The following is a 22,032-nucleotide window of genomic DNA, read 5'->3' as shown; positions in this document are numbered from 1 at the left end:
ACTCCACCCCAACAGTGCAGGCATAAATCGGTGTGCTCAGGAAGGCACCCAGCAGAGGGACATGGTCCATACAAAGGGTGCCAGAACTTTGTCGAAAGACGGGCTGTGGGTCCAGGACAGTAGAGCGTTCGGGGCATTAGGGTGGTAGGTCTGAACTGAAAAAGCAAAGCCTTGCACTTCAAAGTTAGCCTCTTCCATGTGGTCAAGGTAGGCCATATAGACATGATTGTAGTTGTGGCCGAGTGGGTAAGGCAATGGATTTGAACTCTATTGTGGGGTCTCTCTGCTCCAGCTTCATAATCCTGCCAACTACAGTCTGTTCTTGGATTGTCTAAATGGGGGTCTCCCTGCACAGGTTAAAATCTTGCCAACTATACGGTCTGTTCTTGGATTGTCCCATGAAGATATGACTCTCAGCAGTTATGGTTCCTGTACTGCAAGTGGCTTGTGTTATTGTCATGGACAACATATGCACTCTTGCTTCAGGTTAGGAATGCCCACAGTACAGAAGTGTCTTCTTTTCTCTAAAGAAGTGGCTTGGATTAGTTGCAAAGCATTTTTCAACCTAAAATGTACACAGAGCACACAGGTGTGGGAAGGTTGGAGCACATAGAGCAAGGATGAAGGAATATTAGCCATCTCCAGGTAGTAGAACTTCCAGTGGGATGGTTTTTCATCATATAAGCATTTCCTCAGGTTTCCAGACCAGAGTCTTTTCATGCCACAAGCCAAAAGTTTAGAACGTATGGTACTATGTTTTTCACAAATACTGAAAAGTTCTATTTTTATAAGCTGAATGTATAATGCCTTTCTGTGGGCATTTGTCCGTCTGTTCTTTAGTCATTCAAACACTATGGAAGACTTGCCCTCCACCACAAGACGTGTGCTTAGATCTTCACCTTATACTTAGTGTGACTTCAATGGAAGTTTTTCCTAGAGCTTCTTCAGCTTACCAACAACCTCTCTTAGGTACCACAGTAGGTAGTCGTGGCCGAGTGGTTAAGGCGATGGACTAGAAATCCATTGCGGTTTCCCCGCGCAAGTTCAAATCCTGCCGACTACGTTCTGCTTTGATCATTTTCAATCATGTGTTGTTTTTTTGAATTCTCCTGAGTCAATTGGCACAAAGCTCACTGCTACCTCAAGTCACAAATCTACTTAACCTTTTCCATGTCTCAAAGGTAAGCCTAACCCATGTGTAGTTGTGGCCGAGTGGTTAAGGCGATGGACTCGAAATCCATTAGGGTCTCCCTGCGCAGGTTCAAATCCTGCCAACTACGGCATGTTCTTGGACAGTTCTGCAAAGGTCTGACTTTATGAATTCAACAGGCGCATTCCTTACGCTTCAAATCTTCATTTGCAGCTTTCTCTCCAGCAAAGAAAACAAAGGCCAGCAGTGGCATAACCAAATCTCATTACACTAGTACTAAAGGCCAGCAGTGTATTGGATTTTCTGACACTGTACATATACAGCTATGAAACTGGAGAACCTAAGCAGAAGAAGGGCAGCACAATCTTTAAGGCAATAGCTAACATTTCCAGGCTACTTCTTAGGCGCAAATTTAAGATGTTCCCTTCAAAATAGAGCTTTGAATTTAGATCTACTTTATCGGTCTACATCAAACACGTTCTTGTTTATGTCTCTCTAGCTGGTATTTTCCATGGGTTGTTGGTGGTATTGTGGTGAAAATAGTTGCCTTCCAAACAATAGAAAAGCATTGCTAAAATTGAGCAGACACAGACCTGTCATCCGGCCCGCTTTTCTCCAATCAGCTTACAGACCCCTGGTGATGGTAATTGAAGCTGCCTGTGTGAAAGGGTCCTTAAAGAGACAATTCTTAATTTTGTCCCTGCTGCCCCCTGTGGTGGGGCAATATATTCAAGAATCAGCAGAAGAAAGCACAGATCAACAGAGTGAATAAAGCAAAAGCAGGGAGATACTTGCATTGCAAGTCTTCGAATCATCGTCTTCTAAAGAATAGGAGCTTTATACCCTGCTTCCCTACTGGAATTATGCCTTCACTGTTGGTCAGGAGATCACTCCACCCCAACAGTGCAGGCATAAATCGGTGTGCTCAGGAAGGCACCCAGCAGAGGGACATGGTCCATACAAAGGGTGCCAGAACTTTGTCGAAAGACGGGCTGTGGGTCCAGGACAGTAGAGCGTTCGGGGCATTAGGGTGGTAGGTCTGAACTGAAAAAGCAAAGCCTTGCACTTCAAAGTTAGCCTCTTCCATGTGGTCAAGGTAGGCCATATAGACATGATTGTAGTTGTGGCCGAGTGGGTAAGGCAATGGATTTGAACTCTATTGTGGGGTCTCTCTGCTCCAGCTTCATAATCCTGCCAACTACAGTCTGTTCTTGGATTGTCTAAATGGGGGTCTCCCTGCACAGGTTAAAATCTTGCCAACTATACGGTCTGTTCTTGGATTGTCCCATGAAGATATGACTCTCAGCAGTTATGGTTCCTGTACTGCAAGTGGCTTGTGTTATTGTCATGGACAACATATGCACTCTTGCTTCAGGTTAGGAATGCCCACAGTACAGAAGTGTCTTCTTTTCTCTAAAGAAGTGGCTTGGATTAGTTGCAAAGCATTTTTCAACCTAAAATGTACACAGAGCACACAGGTGTGGGAAGGTTGGAGCACATAGAGCAAGGATGAAGGAATATTAGCCATCTCCAGGTAGTAGAACTTCCAGTGGGATGGTTTTTCATCATATAAGCATTTCCTCAGGTTTCCAGACCAGAGTCTTTTCATGCCACAAGCCAAAAGTTTAGAACGTATGGTACTATGTTTTTCACAAATACTGAAAAGTTCTATTTTTATAAGCTGAATGTATAATGCCTTTCTGTGGGCATTTGTCCGTCTGTTCTTTAGTCATTCAAACACTATGGAAGACTTGCCCTCCACCACAAGACGTGTGCTTAGATCTTCACCTTATACTTAGTGTGACTTCAATGGAAGTTTTTCCTAGAGCTTCTTCAGCTTACGAACAACCTCTCTTAGGTACCACAGTAGGTAGTCGTGGCCGAGTGGTTAAGGCGATGGACTAGAAATCCATTGCGGTTTCCCCGCGCAAGTTCAAATCCTGCCGACTACGTTCTGCTTTGATCATTTTCAATCATGTGTTGTTTTTTTGAATTCTCCTGAGTCAATTGGCACAAAGCTCACTGCTACCTCAAGTCACAAATCTACTTAACCTTTTCCATGTCTCAAAGGTAAGCCTAATGCATGTGTAGTTGTGGCCGAGTGGTTAAGGCGATGGACTCGAAATCCATTAGGGTCTCCCTGCGCAGGTTCAAATCCTGCCAACTACGGCATGTTCTTGGACAGTTCTGCAAAGGTCTGACTTTATGAATTCAACAGGCGCATTCCTTACGCTTCAAATCTTCATTTGCAGCTTTCTCTCCAGCAAAGAAAACAAAGGCCAGCAGTGGCATAACCAAATCTCATTACACTAGTACTAAAGGCCAGCAGTGTATTGGATTTTCTGACACTGTACATATACAGCTATGAAACTGGAGAACCTAAGCAGAAGAAGGGCAGCACAATCTTTAAGGCAATAGCTAACATTTCCAGGCTACTTCTTAGGCGCAAATTTAAGATGTTCCCTTCAAAATAGAGCTTTGAATTTAGATCTACTTTATCGGTCTACATCAAACACGTTCTTGTTTATGTCTCTCTAGCTGGTATTTTCCATGGGTTGTTGGTGGTATCGTGGTGAAAATAGTTGCCTTCCAAACAATAGAAAAGCATTGCTAAAATTGAGCAGACACAGACCTGTCATCCGGCCCGCTTTTCTCCAATCAGCTTACAGACCCCTGGTGATGGTAATTGAAGCTGCCTGTGTGAAAGGGTCCTTAAAGAGACAATTCTTAATTATGTCCCTGCTGCCCCCTGTGGTGGGGCAATATATTCAAGAATCAGCAGAAGAAAGCACAGATCAACAGAGTGAATAAAGCAAAAGCAGGGAGATACTTGCATTGCAAGTCTTCGAATCATCGTCTTCTAAAGAATAGGAGCTTTATACCCTGCTTCCCTACTGGAATTATGCCTTCACTGTTGGTCAGGAGATCACTCCACCCCAACAGTGCAGGCATAAATCGGTGTGCTCAGGAAGGCACCCAGCAGAGGGACATGGTCCATACAAAGGGTGCCAGAACTTTGTCGAAAGACGGGCTGTGGGTCCAGGACAGTAGAGCGTTCGGGGCATTAGGGTGGTAGGTCTGAACTGAAAAAGCAAAGCCTTGCACTTCAAAGTTAGCCTCTTCCATGTGGTCAAGGTAGGCCATATAGACATGATTGTAGTTGTGGCCGAGTGGGTAAGGCAATGGATTTGAACTCTATTGTGGGGTCTCTCTGCTCCAGCTTCATAATCCTGCCAACTACAGTCTGTTCTTGGATTGTCTAAATGGGGGTCTCCCTGCACAGGTTAAAATCTTGCCAACTATACGGTCTGTTCTTGGATTGTCCCATGAAGATATGACTCTCAGCAGTTATGGTTCCTGTACTGCAAGTGGCTTGTGTTATTGTCATGGACAACATATGCACTCTTGCTTCAGGTTAGGAATGCCCACAGTACAGAAGTGTCTTCTTTTCTCTAAAGAAGTGGCTTGGATTAGTTGCAAAGCATTTTTCAACCTAAAATGTACACAGAGCACACAGGTGTGGGAAGGTTGGAGCACATAGAGCAAGGATGAAGGAATATTAGCCATCTCCAGGTAGTAGAACTTCCAGTGGGATGGTTTTTCATCATATAAGCATTTCCTCAGGTTTCCAGACCAGAGTCTTTTCATGCCACAAGCCAAAAGTTTAGAACGTATGGTACTATGTTTTTCACAAATACTGAAAAGTTCTATTTTTATAAGCTGAATGTATAATGCCTTTCTGTGGGCATTTGTCCGTCTGTTCTTTAGTCATTCAAACACTATGGAAGACTTGCCCTCCACCACAAGACGTGTGCTTAGATCTTCACCTTATACTTAGTGTGACTTCAATGGAAGTTTTTCCTAGAGCTTCTTCAGCTTACAAACAACCTCTCTTAGGTACCACAGTAGGTAGTCGTGGCCGAGTGGTTAAGGCGATGGACTAGAAATCCATTGGGGTTTCCCCGCGCAGGTTCAAATCCTGCCGACTACGTTCTGCTTTGATCATTTTCAATCATGTGTTGTTTTTTTGAATTCTCCTGAGTCAATTGGCACAAAGCTCACTGCTACCTCAAGTCACAAATCTACTTAACCTTTTCCATGTCTCAAAGGTAAACCAAACCCATGTGTAGTTGTGGCCGAGTGGTTAAGGCGATGGACTCGAAATCCATTAGGGTCTCCCTGCGCAGGTTCAAATCTTGCCAACTACGGCATGTTCTTGGACAGTTCTGCAAAGGTCTGACTTTATGAATTCAACAGGCGCATTCCTTACGCTTCAAATCTTCATTTGCAGCTTTCTCTCCAGCAAAGAAAACAAAGGCCAGCAGTGGCATAACCAAATCTCATTACACTAGTACTAAAGGCCAGCAGTGTATTGGATTTTCTGACACTGTACATATACAGCTATGAAACTGGAGAACCTAAGCAGAAGAAGGGCAGCACAATCTTTAAGGCAATAGCTAACATTTCCAGGCTACTTCTTAGGCGCAAATTTAAGATGTTCCCTTCAAAATAGAGCTTTGAATTTAGATCTACTTTATCGGTCTACATCAAACACGTTCTTGTTTATGTCTCTCTAGCTGGTATTTTCCATGGGTTGTTGGTGGTATTGTGGTGAAAATAGTTGCCTTCCAAACAATAGAAAAGCATTGCTAAAATTGAGCAGACACAGACCTGTCATCCGGCCCGCTTTTCTCCAATCAGCTTACAGACCCCTGGTGATGGTAATTGAAGCTGCCTGTGTGAAAGGGTCCTTAAAGAGACAATTCTTAATTATGTCCCTGCTGCCCCCTGTGGTGGGGCAATATATTCAAGAATCAGCAGAAGAAAGCACAGATCAACAGAGTGAATAAAGCAAAAGCAGGGAGATACTTGCATTGCAAGTCTTCGAATCATCGTCTTCTAAAGAATAGGAGCTTTATACCCTGCTTCCCTACTGGAATTATGCCTTCACTGTTGGTCAGGAGATCACTCCACCCCAACAGTGCAGGCATAAATCGGTGTGCTCAGGAAGGCACCCAGCAGAGGGACATGGTCCATACAAAGGGTGCCAGAACTTTGTCGAAAGACGGGCTGTGGGTCCAGGACAGTAGAGCGTTCGGGGCATTAGGGTGGTAGGTCTGAACTGAAAAAGCAAAGCCTTGCACTTCAAAGTTAGCCTCTTCCATGTGGTCAAGGTAGGCCATATAGACATGATTGTAGTTGTGGCCGAGTGGGTAAGGCAATGGATTTGAACTCTATTGTGGGGTCTCTCTGCTCCAGCTTCATAATCCTGCCAACTACAGTCTGTTCTTGGATTGTCTAAATGGGGGTCTCCCTGCACAGGTTAAAATCTTGCCAACTATACGGTCTGTTCTTGGATTGTCCCATGAAGATATGACTCTCAGCAGTTATGGTTCCTGTACTGCAAGTGGCTTGTGTTATTGTCATGGACAACATATGCACTCTTGCTTCAGGTTAGGAATGCCCACAGTACAGAAGTGTCTTCTTTTCTCTAAAGAAGTGGCTTGGATTAGTTGCAAAGCATTTTTCAACCTAAAATGTACACAGAGCACACAGGTGTGGGAAGGTTGGAGCACATAGAGCAAGGATGAAGGAATATTAGCCATCTCCAGGTAGTAGAACTTCCAGTGGGATGGTTTTTCATCATATAAGCATTTCCTCAGGTTTCCAGACCAGAGTCTTTTCATGCCACAAGCCAAAAGTTTAGAACGTATGGTACTATGTTTTTCACAAATACTGAAAAGTTCTATTTTTATAAGCTGAATGTATAATGCCTTTCTGTGGGCATTTGTCCGTCTGTTCTTTAGTCATTCAAACACTATGGAAGACTTGCCCTCCACCACAAGACGTGTGCTTAGATCTTCACCTTATACTTAGTGTGACTTCAATGGAAGTTTTTCCTAGAGCTTCTTCAGCTTACGAACAACCTCTCTTAGGTACCACAGTAGGTAGTCGTGGCCGAGTGGTTAAGGCGATGGACTAGAAATCCATTGCGGTTTCCCCGCGCAAGTTCAAATCCTGCCGACTACGTTCTGCTTTGATCATTTTCAATCATGTGTTGTTTTTTTGAATTCTCCTGAGTCAATTGGCACAAAGCTCACTGCTACCTCAAGTCACAAATCTACTTAACCTTTTCCATGTCTCAAAGGGAAGCCTAACCCATGTGTAGTTGTGGCCGAGTGGTTAAGGCGATGGACTCGAAATCCATTAGGGTCTCCCTGCGCAGGTTCCAATCCTGCCAACTACGGCATGTTCTTGGACAGTTCTGCAAAGGTCTGACTTTATGAATTCAACAGGCGCATTCCTTACGCTTCAAATCTTCATTTGCAGCTTTCTCTCCAGCAAAGAAAACAAAGGCCAGCAGTGGCATAACCAAATCTCATTACACTAGTACTAAAGGCCAGCAGTGTATTGGATTTTCTGACACTGTACATATACAGCTATGAAACTGGAGAACCTAAGCAGAAGAAGGGCAGCACAATCTTTAAGGCAATAGCTAACATTTCCAGGCTACTTCTTAGGCGCAAATTTAAGATGTTCCCTTCAAAATAGAGCTTTGAATTTAGATCTACTTTATCGGTCTACATCAAACACGTTCTTGTTTATGTCTCTCTAGCTGGTATTTTCCATGGGTTGTTGGTGGTATCGTGGTGAAAATAGTTGCCTTCCAAACAATAGAAAAGCATTGCTAAAATTGAGCAGACACAGACCTGTCATCCGGCCCGCTTTTCTCCAATCAGCTTACAGACCCCTGGTGATGGTAATTGAAGCTGCCTGTGTGAAAGGGTCCTTAAAGAGACAATTCTTAATTATGTCCCTGCTGCCCCCTGTGGTGGGGCAATATATTCAAGAATCAGCAGAAGAAAGCACAGATCAACAGAGTGAATAAAGCAAAAGCAGGGAGATACTTGCATTGCAAGTCTTCGAATCATCGTCTTCTAAAGAATAGGAGCTTTATACCCTGCTTCCCTACTGGAATTATGCCTTCACTGTTGGTCAGGAGATCACTCCACCCCAACAGTGCAGGCATAAATCGGTGTGCTCAGGAAGGCACCCAGCAGAGGGACATGGTCCATACAAAGGGTGCCAGAACTTTGTCGAAAGACGGGCTGTGGGTCCAGGACAGTAGAGCGTTCGGGGCATTAGGGTGGTAGGTCTGAACTGAAAAAGCAAAGCCTTGCACTTCAAAGTTAGCCTCTTCCATGTGGTCAAGGTAGGCCATATAGACATGATTGTAGTTGTGGCCGAGTGGGTAAGGCAATGGATTTGAACTCTATTGTGGGGTCTCTCTGCTCCAGCTTCATAATCCTGCCAACTACAGTCTGTTCTTGGATTGTCTAAATGGGGGTCTCCCTGCACAGGTTAAAATCTTGCCAACTATACGGTCTGTTCTTGGATTGTCCCATGAAGATATGACTCTCAGCAGTTATGGTTCCTGTACTGCAAGTGGCTTGTGTTATTGTCATGGACAACATATGCACTCTTGCTTCAGGTTAGGAATGCCCACAGTACAGAAGTGTCTTCTTTTCTCTAAAGAAGTGGCTTGGATTAGTTGCAAAGCATTTTTCAACCTAAAATGTACACAGAGCACACAGGTGTGGGAAGGTTGGAGCACATAGAGCAAGGATGAAGGAATATTAGCCATCTCCAGGTAGTAGAACTTCCAGTGGGATGGTTTTTCATCATATAAGCATTTCCTCAGGTTTCCAGACCAGAGTCTTTTCATGCCACAAGCCAAAAGTTTAGAACGTATGGTACTATGTTTTTCACAAATACTGAAAAGTTCTATTTTTATAAGCTGAATGTATAATGCCTTTCTGTGGGCATTTGTCCGTCTGTTCTTTAGTCATTCAAACACTATGGAAGACTTGCCCTCCACCACAAGACGTGTGCTTAGATCTTCACCTTATACTTAGTGTGACTTCAATGGAAGTTTTTCCTAGAGCTTCTTCAGCTTACAAACAACCTCTCTTAGGTACCACAGCAGGTAGTCGTGGCCGAGTGGTTAAGGCGATGGACTAGAAATCCATTGGGGTTTCCCCGCGCAGGTTCAAATCCTGCCGACTACGTTCTGCTTTGATCATTTTCAATCATGTGTTGTTTTTTTGAATTCTCCTGAGTCAATTGGCACAAAGCTCACTGCTACCTCAAGTCACAAATCTACTTAACCTTTTCCATGTCTCAAAGGTAAGCCTAACCCATGTGTAGTTGTGGCCGAGTGGTTAAGGCGATGGACTCGAAATCCATTAGGGTCTCCCTGCGCAGGTTCAAATCCTGCCAACTACGGCATGTTCTTGGACAGTTCTGCAAAGGTCTGACTTTATGAATTCAACAGGCGCATTCCTTACGCTTCAAATCTTCATTTGCAGCTTTCTCTCCAGCAAAGAAAACAAAGGCCAGCAGTGGCATAACCAAATCTCATTACACTAGTACTAAAGGCCAGCAGTGTATTGGATTTTCTGACACTGTACATATACAGCTATGAAACTGGAGAACCTAAGCAGAAGAAGGGCAGCACAATCTTTAAGGCAATAGCTAACATTTCCAGGCTACTTCTTAGGCGCAAATTTAAGATGTTCCCTTCAAAATAGAGCTTTGAATTTAGATCTACTTTATCGGTCTACATCAAACACGTTCTTGTTTATGTCTCTCTAGCTGGTATTTTCCATGGGTTGTTGGTGGTATCGTGGTGAAAATAGTTGCCTTCCAAACAATAGAAAAGCATTGCTAAAATTGAGCAGACACAGACCTGTCATCCGGCCCGCTTTTCTCCAATCAGCTTACAGACCCCTGGTGATGGTAATTGAAGCTGCCTGTGTGAAAGGGTCCTTAAAGAGACAATTCTTAATTATGTCCCTGCTGCCCCCTGTGGTGGGGCAATATATTCAAGAATCAGCAGAAGAAAGCACAGATCAACAGAGTGAATAAAGCAAAAGCAGGGAGATACTTGCATTGCAAGTCTTCGAATCATCGTCTTCTAAAGAATAGGAGCTTTATACCCTGCTTCCCTACTGGAATTATGCCTTCACTGTTGGTCAGGAGATCACTCCACCCCAACAGTGCAGGCATAAATCGGTGTGCTCAGGAAGGCACCCAGCAGAGGGACATGGTCCATACAAAGGGTGCCAGAACTTTGTCGAAAGACGGGCTGTGGGTCCAGGACAGTAGAGCGTTCGGGGCATTAGGGTGGTAGGTCTGAACTGAAAAAGCAAAGCCTTGCACTTCAAAGTTAGCCTCTTCCATGTGGTCAAGGTAGGCCATATAGACATGATTGTAGTTGTGGCCGAGTGGGTAAGGCAATGGATTTGAACTCTATTGTGGGGTCTCTCTGCTCCAGCTTCATAATCCTGCCAACTACAGTCTGTTCTTGGATTGTCTAAATGGGGGTCTCCCTGCACAGGTTAAAATCTTGCCAACTATACGGTCTGTTCTTGGATTGTCCCATGAAGATATGACTCTCAGCAGTTATGGTTCCTGTACTGCAAGTGGCTTGTGTTATTGTCATGGACAACATATGCACTCTTGCTTCGGGTTAGGAATGCCCACAGTACAGAAGTGTCTTCTTTTCTCTAAAGAAGTGGCTTGGATTAGTTGCAAAGCATTTTTCAACCTAAAATGTACACAGAGCACACAGGTGTGGGAAGGTTGGAGCACATAGAGCAAGGATGAAGGAATATTAGCCATCTCCAGGTAGTAGAACTTCCAGTGGGATGGTTTTTCATCATATAAGCATTTCCTCAGGTTTCCAGACCAGAGTCTTTTCATGCCACAAGCCAAAAGTTTAGAACGTATGGTACTATGTTTTTCACAAATACTGAAAAGTTCTATTTTTATAAGCTGAATGTATAATGCCTTTCTGTGGGCATTTGTCCGTCTGTTCTTTAGTCATTCAAACACTATGGAAGACTTGCCCTCCACCACAAGACGTGTGCTTAGATCTTCACCTTATACTTAGTGTGACTTCAATGGAAGTTTTTCCTAGAGCTTCTTCAGCTTACAAACAACCTCTCTTAGGTACCACAGCAGGTAGTCGTGGCCGAGTGGTTAAGGCGATGGACTAGAAATCCATTGGGGTTTCCCCGCGCAGGTTCAAATCCTGCCGACTACGTTCTGCTTTGATCATTTTCAATCATGTGTTGTTTTTTTGAATTCTCCTGAGTCAATTGGCACAAAGCTCACTGCTACCTCAAGTCACAAATCTACTTAACCTTTTCCATGTCTCAAAGGTAAGCCTAACCCATGTGTAGTTGTGGCCGAGTGGTTAAGGCGATGGACTCGAAATCCATTAGGGTCTCCCTGCGCAGGTTCAAATCCTGCCAACTACGGCATGTTCTTGGACAGTTCTGCAAAGGTCTGACTTTATGAATTCAACAGGCGCATTCCTTACGCTTCAAATCTTCATTTGCAGCTTTCTCTCCAGCAAAGAAAACAAAGGCCAGCAGTGGCATAACCAAATCTCATTACACTAGTACTAAAGGCCAGCAGTGTATTGGATTTTCTGACACTGTACATATACAGCTATGAAACTGGAGAACCTAAGCAGAAGAAGGGCAGCACAATCTTTAAGGCAATAGCTAACATTTCCAGGCTACTTCTTAGGCGCAAATTTAAGATGTTCCCTTCAAAATAGAGCTTTGAATTTAGATCTACTTTATCGGTCTACATCAAACACGTTCTTGTTTATGTCTCTCTAGCTGGTATTTTCCATGGGTTGTTGGTGGTATCGTGGTGAAAATAGTTGCCTTCCAAACAATAGAAAAGCATTGCTAAAATTGAGCAGACACAGACCTGTCATCCGGCCCGCTTTTCTCCAATCAGCTTACAGACCCCTGGTGATGGTAATTGAAGCTGCCTGTGTGAAAGGGTCCTTAAAGAGACAATTCTTAATTTTGTCCCTGCTGCCCCCTGTGGTGGGGCAATATATTCAAGAATCAGCAGAAGAAAGCACAGATCAACAGAGTGAATAAAGCAAAAGCAGGGAGATACTTGCATTGCAAGTCTTCGAATCATCGTCTTCTAAAGAATAGGAGCTTTATACCCTGCTTCCCTACTGGAATTATGCCTTCACTGTTGGTCAGGAGATCACTCCACCCCAACAGTGCAGGCATAAATCGGTGTGCTCAGGAAGGCACCCAGCAGAGGGACATGGTCCATACAAAGGGTGCCAGAACTTTGTCGAAAGACGGGCTGTGGGTCCAGGACAATAGAGCGTTCGGGGCATTAGGGTGGTAGGTCTGAACTGAAAAAGCAAAGCCTTGCACTTCAAAGTTAGCCTCTTCCATGTGGTCAAGGTAGGCCATATAGACATGATTGTAGTTGTGGCCGAGTGGGTAAGGCAATGGATTTGAACTCTATTGTGGGGTCTCTCTGCTCCAGCTTCATAATCCTGCCAACTACAGTCTGTTCTTGGATTGTCTAAATGGGGGTCTCCCTGCACAGGTTAAAATCTTGCCAACTATACGGTCTGTTCTTGGATTGTCCCATGAAGATATGACTCTCAGCAGTTATGGTTCCTGTACTGCAAGTGGCTTGTGTTATTGTCATGGACAACATATGCACTCTTGCTTCGGGTTAGGAATGCCCACAGTACAGAAGTGTCTTCTTTTCTCTAAAGAAGTGGCTTGGATTAGTTGCAAAGCATTTTTCAACCTAAAATGTACACAGAGCACACAGGTGTGGGAAGGTTGGAGCACATAGAGCAAGGATGAAGGAATATTAGCCATCTCCAGGTAGTAGAACTTCCAGTGGGATGGTTTTTCATCATATAAGCATTTCCTCAGGTTTCCAGACCAGAGTCTTTTCATGCCACAAGCCAAAAGTTTAGAACGTATGGTACTATGTTTTTCACAAATACTGAAAAGTTCTATTTTTATAAGCTGAATGTATAATGCCTTTCTGTGGGCATTTGTCCGTCTGTTCTTTAGTCATTCAAACACTATGGAAGACTTGCCCTCCACCACAAGACGTGTGCTTAGATCTTCACCTTATACTTAGTGTGACTTCAATGGAAGTTTTTCCTAGAGCTTCTTCAGCTTACAAACAACCTCTCTTAGGTACCACAGTAGGTAGTCGTGGCCGAGTGGTTAAGGCGATGGACTAGAAATCCATTGGGGTTTCCCCGCGCAGGTTCAAATCCTGCCGACTACGTTCTGCTTTGATCATTTTCAATCATGTGTTGTTTTTTTGAATTCTCCTGAGTCAATTGGCACAAAGCTCACTGCTACCTCAAGTCACAAATCTACTTAACCTTTTCCATGTCTCAAAGGTAAGCCAAACCCATGTGTAGTTGTGGCCGAGTGGTTAAGGCGATGGACTCGAAATCCATTAGGGTCTCCCTGCGCAGGTTCAAATCCTGCCAACTACGGCATGTTCTTGGACAGTTCTGCAAAGGTCTGACTTTATGAATTCAACAGGCGCATTCCTTACGCTTCAAATCTTCATTTGCAGCTTTCTCTCCAGCAAAGAAAACAAAGGCCAGCAGTGGCATAACCAAATCTCATTACACTAGTACTAAAGGCCAGCAGTGTATTGGATTTTCTGACACTGTACATATACAGCTATGAAACTGGAGAACCTAAGCAGAAGAAGGGCAGCACAATCTTTAAGGCAATAGCTAACATTTCCAGGCTACTTCTTAGGCGCAAATTTAAGATGTTCCCTTCAAAATAGAGCTTTGAATTTAGATCTACTTTATCGGTCTACATCAAACACGTTCTTGTTTATGTCTCTCTAGCTGGTATTTTCCATGGGTTGTTGGTGGTATCGTGGTGAAAATAGTTGCCTTCCAAACAATAGAAAAGCATTGCTAAAATTGAGCAGACACAGACCTGTCATCCGGCCCGCTTTTCTCCAATCAGCTTACAGACCCCTGGTGATGGTAATTGAAGCTGCCTGTGTGAAAGGGTCCTTAAAGAGACAATTCTTAATTATGTCCCTGCTGCCCCCTGTGGTGGGGCAATATATTCAAGAATCAGCAGAAGAAAGCACAGATCAACAGAGTGAATAAAGCAAAAGCAGGGAGATACTTGCATTGCAAGTCTTCGAATCATCGTCTTCTAAAGAATAGGAGCTTTATACCCTGCTTCCCTACTGGAATTATGCCTTCACTGTTGGTCAGGAGATCACTCCACCCCAACAGTGCAGGCATAAATCGGTGTGCTCAGGAAGGCACCCAGCAGAGGGACATGGTCCATACAAAGGGTGCCAGAACTTTGTCGAAAGACGGGCTGTGGGTCCAGGACAGTAGAGCGTTCGGGGCATTAGGGTGGTAGGTCTGAACTGAAAAAGCAAAGCCTTGCACTTCAAAGTTAGCCTCTTCCATGTGGTCAAGGTAGGCCATATAGACATGATTGTAGTTGTGGCCGAGTGGGTAAGGCAATGGATTTGAACTCTATTGTGGGGTCTCTCTGCTCCAGCTTCATAATCCTGCCAACTACAGTCTGTTCTTGGATTGTCTAAATGGGGGTCTCCCTGCACAGGTTAAAATCTTGCCAACTATACGGTCTGTTCTTGGATTGTCCCATGAAGATATGACTCTCAGCAGTTATGGTTCCTGTACTGCAAGTGGCTTGTGTTATTGTCATGGACAACATATGCACTCTTGCTTCAGGTTAGGAATGCCCACAGTACAGAAGTGTCTTCTTTTCTCTAAAGAAGTGGCTTGGATTAGTTGCAAAGCATTTTTCAACCTAAAATGTACACAGAGCACACAGGTGTGGGAAGGTTGGAGCACATAGAGCAAGGATGAAGGAATATTAGCCATCTCCAGGTAGTAGAACTTCCAGTGGGATGGTTTTTCATCATATAAGCATTTCCTCAGGTTTCCAGACCAGAGTCTTTTCATGCCACAAGCCAAAAGTTTAGAACGTATGGTACTATGTTTTTCACAAATACTGAAAAGTTCTATTTTTATAAGCTGAATGTATAATGCCTTTCTGTGGGCATTTGTCCGTCTGTTCTTTAGTCATTCAAACACTATGGAAGACTTGCCCTCCACCACAAGACGTGTGCTTAGATCTTCACCTCTTACTTAGTGTGACTTCAATGGAAGTTTTTCCTAGAGCTTCTTCAGCTTACCAACAACCTCTCTTATGTACCACAGTAGGTAGTCGTGGCCGAGTGGTTAAGGCGATGGACTAGAAATCCATTGGGGTTTCCCCGCGCAGGTTCAAATCCTGCCGACTACGTTCTGCTTTGATCATTTTCAATCATGTGTTGTTTTTTTGAATTCTCCTGAGTCAATTGGCACAAAGCTCACTGCTACCTCAAGTCACAAATCTACTTAACCTTTTCCATGTCTCAAAGGTAAGCCTAACCCATGTGTAGTTGTGGCCGAGTGGTTAAGGCGATGGACTCGAAATCCATTAGGGTCTCCCTGCGCAGGTTCAAATCCTGCCAACTACGGCATGTTCTTGGACAGTTCTGCAAAGGTCTGACTTTATGAATTCAACAGGCGCATTCCTTACGCTTCAAATCTTCATTTGCAGCTTTCTCTCCAGCAAAGAAAACAAAGGCCAGCAGTGGCATAACCAAATCTCATTACACTAGTACTAAAGGCCAGCAGTGTATTGGATTTTCTGACACTGTACATATACAGCTATGAAACTGGAGAACCTAAGCAGAAGAAGGGCAGCACAATCTTTAAGGCAATAGCTAACATTTCCAGGCTACTTCTTAGGCGCAAATTTAAGATGTTCCCTTCAAAATAGAGCTTTGAATTTAGATCTACTTTATCGGTCTACATCAAACACGTTCTTGTTTATGTCTCTCTAGCTGGTATTTTCCATGGGTTGTTGGTGGTATCGTGGTGAAAATAGTTGCCTTCCAAACAATAGAAAAGCATTGCTAAAATTGAGCAGACACAGACCTGTCATCCGGCCCGCTTTTCTCCAATCAGCTTACAGACCCCTGGTGATGGTAATTGAAGCTGCCTGTGTGAAAGGGTCCTTAAAGAGACAATTCTTAATTTTGTCCCTGCTGCCCCCTGTGGTGGGGCAATATATTCAAGAATCAGCAGAAGAAAGCACAGATCAACAGAGTGAATAAAGCAAAAGCAGGGAGATACTTGCATTGCAAGTCTTCGAATCATCGTCTTCTAAAGAATAGGAGCTTTATACCCTGCTTCCCTACTGGAATTATGCCTTCACTGTTGGTCAGGAGATCACTCCACCCCAACAGTGCAGGCATAAATCGGTGTGCTCAGGAAGGCACCCAGCAGAGGGACATGGTCCATACAAAGGGTGCCAGAACTTTGTCGAAAGACGGGCTGTGGGTCCAGGACAGTAGAGCGTTCGGGGCATTAGGGTGGTAGGTCTGAACTGAAAAAGCAAAGCCTTGCACTTCAAAGTTAGCCTCTTCCATGTGGTCAAGGTAGGCCATATAGACATGATTGTAGTTGTGGCCGAGTGGGTAAGGCAATGGATTTGAACTCTATTGTGGGGTCTCTCTGCTCCAGCTTCATAATCCTGCCAACTACAGTCTGTTCTTGGATTGTCTAAATGGGGGTCTCCCTGCACAGGTTAAAATCTTGCCAACTATACGGTCTGTTCTTGGATTGTCCCATGAAGATATGACTCTCAGCAGTTATGGTTCCTGTACTGCAAGTGGCTTGTGTTATTGTCATGGACAACATATGCACTCTTGCTTCAGGTTAGGAATGCCCACAGTACAGAAGTGTCTTCTTTTCTCTAAAGAAGTGGCTTGGATTAGTTGCAAAGCATTTTTCAACCTAAAATGTACACAGAGCACACAGGTGTGGGAAGGTTGGAGCACATAGAGCAAGGATGAAGGAATATTAGCCATCTCCAGGTAGTAGAACTTCCAGTGGGATGGTTTTTCATCATATAAGCATTTCCTCAGGTTTCCAGACCAGAGTCTTTTCATGCCACAAGCCAAAAGTTTAGAACGTATGGTACTATGTTTTTCACAAATACTGAAAAGTTCTATTTTTATAAGCTGAATGTATAATGCCTTTCTGTGGGCATTTGTCCGTCTGTTCTTTAGTCATTCAAACACTATGGAAGACTTGCCCTCCACCACAAGACGTGTGCTTAGATCTTCACCTTATACTTAGTGTGACTTCAATGGAAGTTTTTCCTAGAGCTTCTTCAGCTTACCAACAACCTCTCTTATGTACCACAGTAGGTAGTCGTGGCCGAGTGGTTAAGGCGATGGACTAGAAATCCATTGGGGTTTCCCCGCGCAGGTTCAAATCCTGCCGACTACGTTCTGCTTTGATCATTTTCAATCATGTGTTGTTTTTTTGAATTCTCCTGAGTCAATTGGCACAAAGCTCACTGCTACCTCAAGTCACAAATCTACTTAACCTTTTCCATGTCTCAAAGGTAAGCCTAACCCATGTGTAGTTGTGGCCGAGTGGTTAAGGCGATGGACTCGAAATCCATTAGGGTCTCCCTGCGCAGGTTCAAATCCTGCCAACTACGGCATGTTCTTGGACAGTTCTGCAAAGGTCTGACTTTATGAATTCAACAGGCGCATTCCTTACGCTTCAAATCTTCATTTGCAGCTTTCTCTCCAGCAAAGAAAACAAAGGCCAGCAGTGGCATAACCAAATCTCATTACACTAGTACTAAAGGCCAGCAGTGTATTGGATTTTCTGACACTGTACATATACAGCTATGAAACTGGAGAACCTAAGCAGAAGAAGGGCAGCACAATCTTTAAGGCAATAGCTAACATTTCCAGGCTACTTCTTAGGCGCAAATTTAAGATGTTCCCTTCAAAATAGAGCTTTGAATTTAGATCTACTTTATCGGTCTACATCAAACACGTTCTTGTTTATGTCTCTCTAGCTGGTATTTTCCATGGGTTGTTGGTGGTATCGTGGTGAAAATAGTTGCCTTCCAAACAATAGAAAAGCATTGCTAAAATTGAGCAGACACAGACCTGTCATCCGGCCCGCTTTTCTCCAATCAGCTTACAGACCCCTGGTGATGGTAATTGAAGCTGCCTGTGTGAAAGGGTCCTTAAAGAGACAATTCTTAATTATGTCCCTGCTGCCCCCTGTGGTGGGGCAATATATTCAAGAATCAGCAGAAGAAAGCACAGATCAACAGAGTGAATAAAGCAAAAGCAGGGAGATACTTGCATTGCAAGTCTTCGAATCATCGTCTTCTAAAGAATAGGAGCTTTATACCCTGCTTCCCTACTGGAATTATGCCTTCACTGTTGGTCAGGAGATCACTCCACCCCAACAGTGCAGGCATAAATCGGTGTGCTCAGGAAGGCACCCAGCAGAGGGACATGGTCCATACAAAGGGTGCCAGAACTTTGTCGAAAGACGGGCTGTGGGTCCAGGACAGTAGAGCGTTCGGGGCATTAGGGTGGTAGGTCTGAACTGAAAAAGCAAAGCCTTGCACTTCAAAGTTAGCCTCTTCCATGTGGTCAAGGTAGGCCATATAGACATGATTGTAGTTGTGGCCGAGTGGGTAAGGCAATGGATTTGAACTCTATTGTGGGGTCTCTCTGCTCCAGCTTCATAATCCTGCCAACTACAGTCTGTTCTTGGATTGTCTAAATGGGGGTCTCCCTGCACAGGTTAAAATCTTGCCAACTATACGGTCTGTTCTTGGATTGTCCCATGAAGATATGACTCTCAGCAGTTATGGTTCCTGTACTGCAAGTGGCTTGTGTTATTGTCATGGACAACATATGCACTCTTGCTTCAGGTTAGGAATGCCCACAGTACAGAAGTGTCTTCTTTTCTCTAAAGAAGTGGCTTGGATTAGTTGCAAAGCATTTTTCAACCTAAAATGTACACAGAGCACACAGGTGTGGGAAGGTTGGAGCACATAGAGCAAGGATGAAGGAATATTAGCCATCTCCAGGTAGTAGAACTTCCAGTGGGATGGTTTTTCATCATATAAGCATTTCCTCAGGTTTCCAGACCAGAGTCTTTTCATGCCACAAGCCAAAAGTTTAGAACGTATGGTACTATGTTTTTCACAAATACTGAAAAGTTCTATTTTTATAAGCTGAATGTATAATGCCTTTCTGTGGGCATTTGTCCGTCTGTTCTTTAGTCATTCAAACACTATGGAAGACTTGCCCTCCACCACAAGACGTGTGCTTAGATCTTCACCTTATACTTAGTGTGACTTCAATGGAAGTTTTTCCTAGAGCTTCTTCAGCTTACAAACAACCTCTCTTAGGTACCACAGTAGGTAGTCGTGGCCGAGTGGTTAAGGCGATGGACTAGAAATCCATTGGGGTTTCCCCGCGCAGGTTCAAATCCTGCCGACTACGTTCTGCTTTGATCATTTTCAATCATGTGTTGTTTTTTTGAATTCTCCTGAGTCAATTGGCACAAAGCTCACTGCTACCTCAAGTCACAAATCTACTTAACCTTTTCCATGTCTCAAAGGTAAGCCAAACCCATGTGTAGTTGTGGCCGAGTGGTTAAGGCGATGGACTCGAAATCCATTAGGGTCTCCCTGCGCAGGTTCAAATCCTGCCAACTACGGCATGTTCTTGGACAGTTCTGCAAAGGTCTGACTTTATGAATTCAACAGGCGCATTCCTTACGCTTCAAATCTTCATTTGCAGCTTTCTCTCCAGCAAAGAAAACAAAGGCCAGCAGTGGCATAACCAAATCTCATTACACTAGTACTAAAGGCCAGCAGTGTATTGGATTTTCTGACACTGTACATATACAGCTATGAAACTGGAGAACCTAAGCAGAAGAAGGGCAGCACAATCTTTAAGGCAATAGCTAACATTTCCAGGCTACTTCTTAGGCGCAAATTTAAGATGTTCCCTTCAAAATAGAGCTTTGAATTTAGATCTACTTTATCGGTCTACATCAAACACGTTCTTGTTTATGTCTCTCTAGCTGGTATTTTCCATGGGTTGTTGGTGGTATCGTGGTGAAAATAGTTGCCTTCCAAACAATAGAAAAGCATTGCTAAAATTGAGCAGACACAGACCTGTCATCCGGCCCGCTTTTCTCCAATCAGCTTACAGACCCCTGGTGATGGTAATTGAAGCTGCCTGTGTGAAAGGGTCCTTAAAGAGACAATTCTTAATTATGTCCCTGCTGCCCCCTGTGGTGGGGCAATATATTCAAGAATCAGCAGAAGAAAGCACAGATCAACAGAGTGAATAAAGCAAAAGCAGGGAGATACTTGCATTGCAAGTCTTCGAATCATCGTCTTCTAAAGAATAGGAGCTTTATACCCTGCTTCCCTACTGGAATTATGCCTTCACTGTTGGTCAGGAGATCACTCCACCCCAACAGTGCAGGCATAAATCGGTGTGCTCAGGAAGGCACCCAGCAGAGGGACATGGTCCATACAAAGGGTGCCAGAACTTTGTCGAAAGACGGGCTGTGGGTCCAGGACAGTAGAGCGTTCGGGGCATTAGGGTGGTAGGTCTGAACTGAAAAAGCAAAGCCTTGCACTTCAAAGTTAGCCTCTTCCATGTGGTCAAGGTAGGCCATATAGACATGATTGTAGTTGTGGCCGAGTGGGTAAGGCAATGGATTTGAACTCTATTGTGGGGTCTCTCTGCTCCAGCTTCATAATCCTGCCAACTACAGTCTGTTCTTGGATTGTCTAAATGGGGGTCTCCCTGCACAGGTTAAAATCTTGCCAACTATACGGTCTGTTCTTGGATTGTCCCATGAAGATATGACTCTCAGCAGTTATGGTTCCTGTACTGCAAGTGGCTTGTGTTATTGTCATGGACAACATATGCACTCTTGCTTCAGGTTAGGAATGCCCACAGTACAGAAGTGTCTTCTTTTCTCTAAAGAAGTGGCTTGGATTAGTTGCAAAGCATTTTTCAACCTAAAATGTACACAGAGCACACAGGTGTGGGAAGGTTGGAGCACATAGAGCAAGGATGAAGGAATATTAGCCATCTCCAGGTAGTAGAACTTCCAGTGGGATGGTTTTTCATCATATAAGCATTTCCTCAGGTTTCCAGACCAGAGTCTTTTCATGCCACAAGCCAAAAGTTTAGAACGTATGGTACTATGTTTTTCACAAATACTGAAAAGTTCTATTTTTATAAGCTGAATGTATAATGCCTTTCTGTGGGCATTTGTCCGTCTGTTCTTTAGTCATTCAAACACTATGGAAGACTTGCCCTCCACCACAAGACGTGTGCTTAGATCTTCACCTCTTACTTAGTGTGACTTCAATGGAAGTTTTTCCTAGAGCTTCTTCAGCTTACCAACAACCTCTCTTATGTACCACAGTAGGTAGTCGTGGCCGAGTGGTTAAGGCGATGGACTAGAAATCCATTGGGGTTTCCCCGCGCAGGTTCAAATCCTGCCGACTACGTTCTGCTTTGATCATTTTCAATCATGTGTTGTTTTTTTGAATTCTCCTGAGTCAATTGGCACAAAGCTCACTGCTACCTCAAGTCACAAATCTACTTAACCTTTTCCATGTCTCAAAGGTAAGCCTAACCCATGTGTAGTTGTGGCCGAGTGGTTAAGGCGATGGACTCGAAATCCATTAGGGTCTCCCTGCGCAGGTTCAAATCCTGCCAACTACGGCATGTTCTTGGACAGTTCTGCAAAGGTCTGACTTTATGAATTCAACAGGCGCATTCCTTACGCTTCAAATCTTCATTTGCAGCTTTCTCTCCAGCAAAGAAAACAAAGGCCAGCAGTGGCATAACCAAATCTCATTACACTAGTACTAAAGGCCAGCAGTGTATTGGATTTTCTGACACTGTACATATACAGCTATGAAACTGGAGAACCTAAGCAGAAGAAGGGCAGCACAATCTTTAAGGCAATAGCTAACATTTCCAGGCTACTTCTTAGGCGCAAATTTAAGATGTTCCCTTCAAAATAGAGCTTTGAATTTAGATCTACTTTATCGGTCTACATCAAACACGTTCTTGTTTATGTC

The 22,032-nt window shown here is 43.9% G+C and overlaps 19 non-coding genes across 19 annotated transcripts; all 19 read left to right on the top strand.

Moving 5' to 3' along the window:
• The first annotated feature begins 1,198 nt into the window (after positions 1–1,198).
• Positions 1,199–1,280, top strand: TRNAS-CGA (transfer RNA serine (anticodon CGA)). Its single transcript has one exon. It is a non-coding gene; the product is annotated as a tRNA-Ser (tRNA).
• Positions 1,281–3,237: 1,957 nt separating this feature from the next.
• Positions 3,238–3,319, top strand: TRNAS-CGA (transfer RNA serine (anticodon CGA)). Its single transcript has one exon. It is a non-coding gene; the product is annotated as a tRNA-Ser (tRNA).
• A 1,740-nt stretch (positions 3,320–5,059) lies between these two features.
• On the top strand, positions 5,060–5,141 carry TRNAS-AGA (transfer RNA serine (anticodon AGA)). The gene has a single exon. It is a non-coding gene; the product is annotated as a tRNA-Ser (tRNA).
• Positions 5,142–5,276: 135 nt separating this feature from the next.
• On the top strand, positions 5,277–5,358 carry TRNAS-CGA (transfer RNA serine (anticodon CGA)). Its single transcript has one exon. It is a non-coding gene; the product is annotated as a tRNA-Ser (tRNA).
• Positions 5,359–7,315: 1,957 nt separating this feature from the next.
• TRNAS-CGA (transfer RNA serine (anticodon CGA)) lies at positions 7,316–7,397 on the top strand. Its single transcript has one exon. It is a non-coding gene; the product is annotated as a tRNA-Ser (tRNA).
• A 1,740-nt stretch (positions 7,398–9,137) lies between these two features.
• On the top strand, positions 9,138–9,219 carry TRNAS-AGA (transfer RNA serine (anticodon AGA)). The gene has a single exon. It is a non-coding gene; the product is annotated as a tRNA-Ser (tRNA).
• Positions 9,220–9,354: 135 nt separating this feature from the next.
• Positions 9,355–9,436, top strand: TRNAS-CGA (transfer RNA serine (anticodon CGA)). The gene has a single exon. It is a non-coding gene; the product is annotated as a tRNA-Ser (tRNA).
• Positions 9,437–11,176: 1,740 nt separating this feature from the next.
• TRNAS-AGA (transfer RNA serine (anticodon AGA)) lies at positions 11,177–11,258 on the top strand. Its single transcript has one exon. It is a non-coding gene; the product is annotated as a tRNA-Ser (tRNA).
• A 135-nt stretch (positions 11,259–11,393) lies between these two features.
• On the top strand, positions 11,394–11,475 carry TRNAS-CGA (transfer RNA serine (anticodon CGA)). Its single transcript has one exon. It is a non-coding gene; the product is annotated as a tRNA-Ser (tRNA).
• Positions 11,476–13,215: 1,740 nt separating this feature from the next.
• TRNAS-AGA (transfer RNA serine (anticodon AGA)) lies at positions 13,216–13,297 on the top strand. The gene has a single exon. It is a non-coding gene; the product is annotated as a tRNA-Ser (tRNA).
• Positions 13,298–13,432: 135 nt separating this feature from the next.
• Positions 13,433–13,514, top strand: TRNAS-CGA (transfer RNA serine (anticodon CGA)). Its single transcript has one exon. It is a non-coding gene; the product is annotated as a tRNA-Ser (tRNA).
• Positions 13,515–15,254: 1,740 nt separating this feature from the next.
• Positions 15,255–15,336, top strand: TRNAS-AGA (transfer RNA serine (anticodon AGA)). The gene has a single exon. It is a non-coding gene; the product is annotated as a tRNA-Ser (tRNA).
• A 135-nt stretch (positions 15,337–15,471) lies between these two features.
• Positions 15,472–15,553, top strand: TRNAS-CGA (transfer RNA serine (anticodon CGA)). Its single transcript has one exon. It is a non-coding gene; the product is annotated as a tRNA-Ser (tRNA).
• Positions 15,554–17,293: 1,740 nt separating this feature from the next.
• Positions 17,294–17,375, top strand: TRNAS-AGA (transfer RNA serine (anticodon AGA)). Its single transcript has one exon. It is a non-coding gene; the product is annotated as a tRNA-Ser (tRNA).
• A 135-nt stretch (positions 17,376–17,510) lies between these two features.
• TRNAS-CGA (transfer RNA serine (anticodon CGA)) lies at positions 17,511–17,592 on the top strand. The gene has a single exon. It is a non-coding gene; the product is annotated as a tRNA-Ser (tRNA).
• A 1,740-nt stretch (positions 17,593–19,332) lies between these two features.
• On the top strand, positions 19,333–19,414 carry TRNAS-AGA (transfer RNA serine (anticodon AGA)). Its single transcript has one exon. It is a non-coding gene; the product is annotated as a tRNA-Ser (tRNA).
• Positions 19,415–19,549: 135 nt separating this feature from the next.
• Positions 19,550–19,631, top strand: TRNAS-CGA (transfer RNA serine (anticodon CGA)). Its single transcript has one exon. It is a non-coding gene; the product is annotated as a tRNA-Ser (tRNA).
• Positions 19,632–21,371: 1,740 nt separating this feature from the next.
• TRNAS-AGA (transfer RNA serine (anticodon AGA)) lies at positions 21,372–21,453 on the top strand. Its single transcript has one exon. It is a non-coding gene; the product is annotated as a tRNA-Ser (tRNA).
• A 135-nt stretch (positions 21,454–21,588) lies between these two features.
• TRNAS-CGA (transfer RNA serine (anticodon CGA)) lies at positions 21,589–21,670 on the top strand. The gene has a single exon. It is a non-coding gene; the product is annotated as a tRNA-Ser (tRNA).
• Positions 21,671–22,032: the final 362 nt, after the last annotated feature.

The sequence above is a fragment of the Lithobates pipiens genome, unplaced genomic scaffold (genome assembly GCF_037356315.1).
Source record: "Lithobates pipiens isolate NorthernLeopardFrog02 unplaced genomic scaffold, aLitPip1_a1.2 Scaffold_18, whole genome shotgun sequence".
Classification (NCBI taxonomy): domain Eukaryota; kingdom Metazoa; phylum Chordata; class Amphibia; order Anura; family Ranidae; genus Lithobates; species Lithobates pipiens.
Note: the sequence above shows the minus strand (reverse complement) of the source record. Positions and strands in the feature narration are given on the sequence as shown.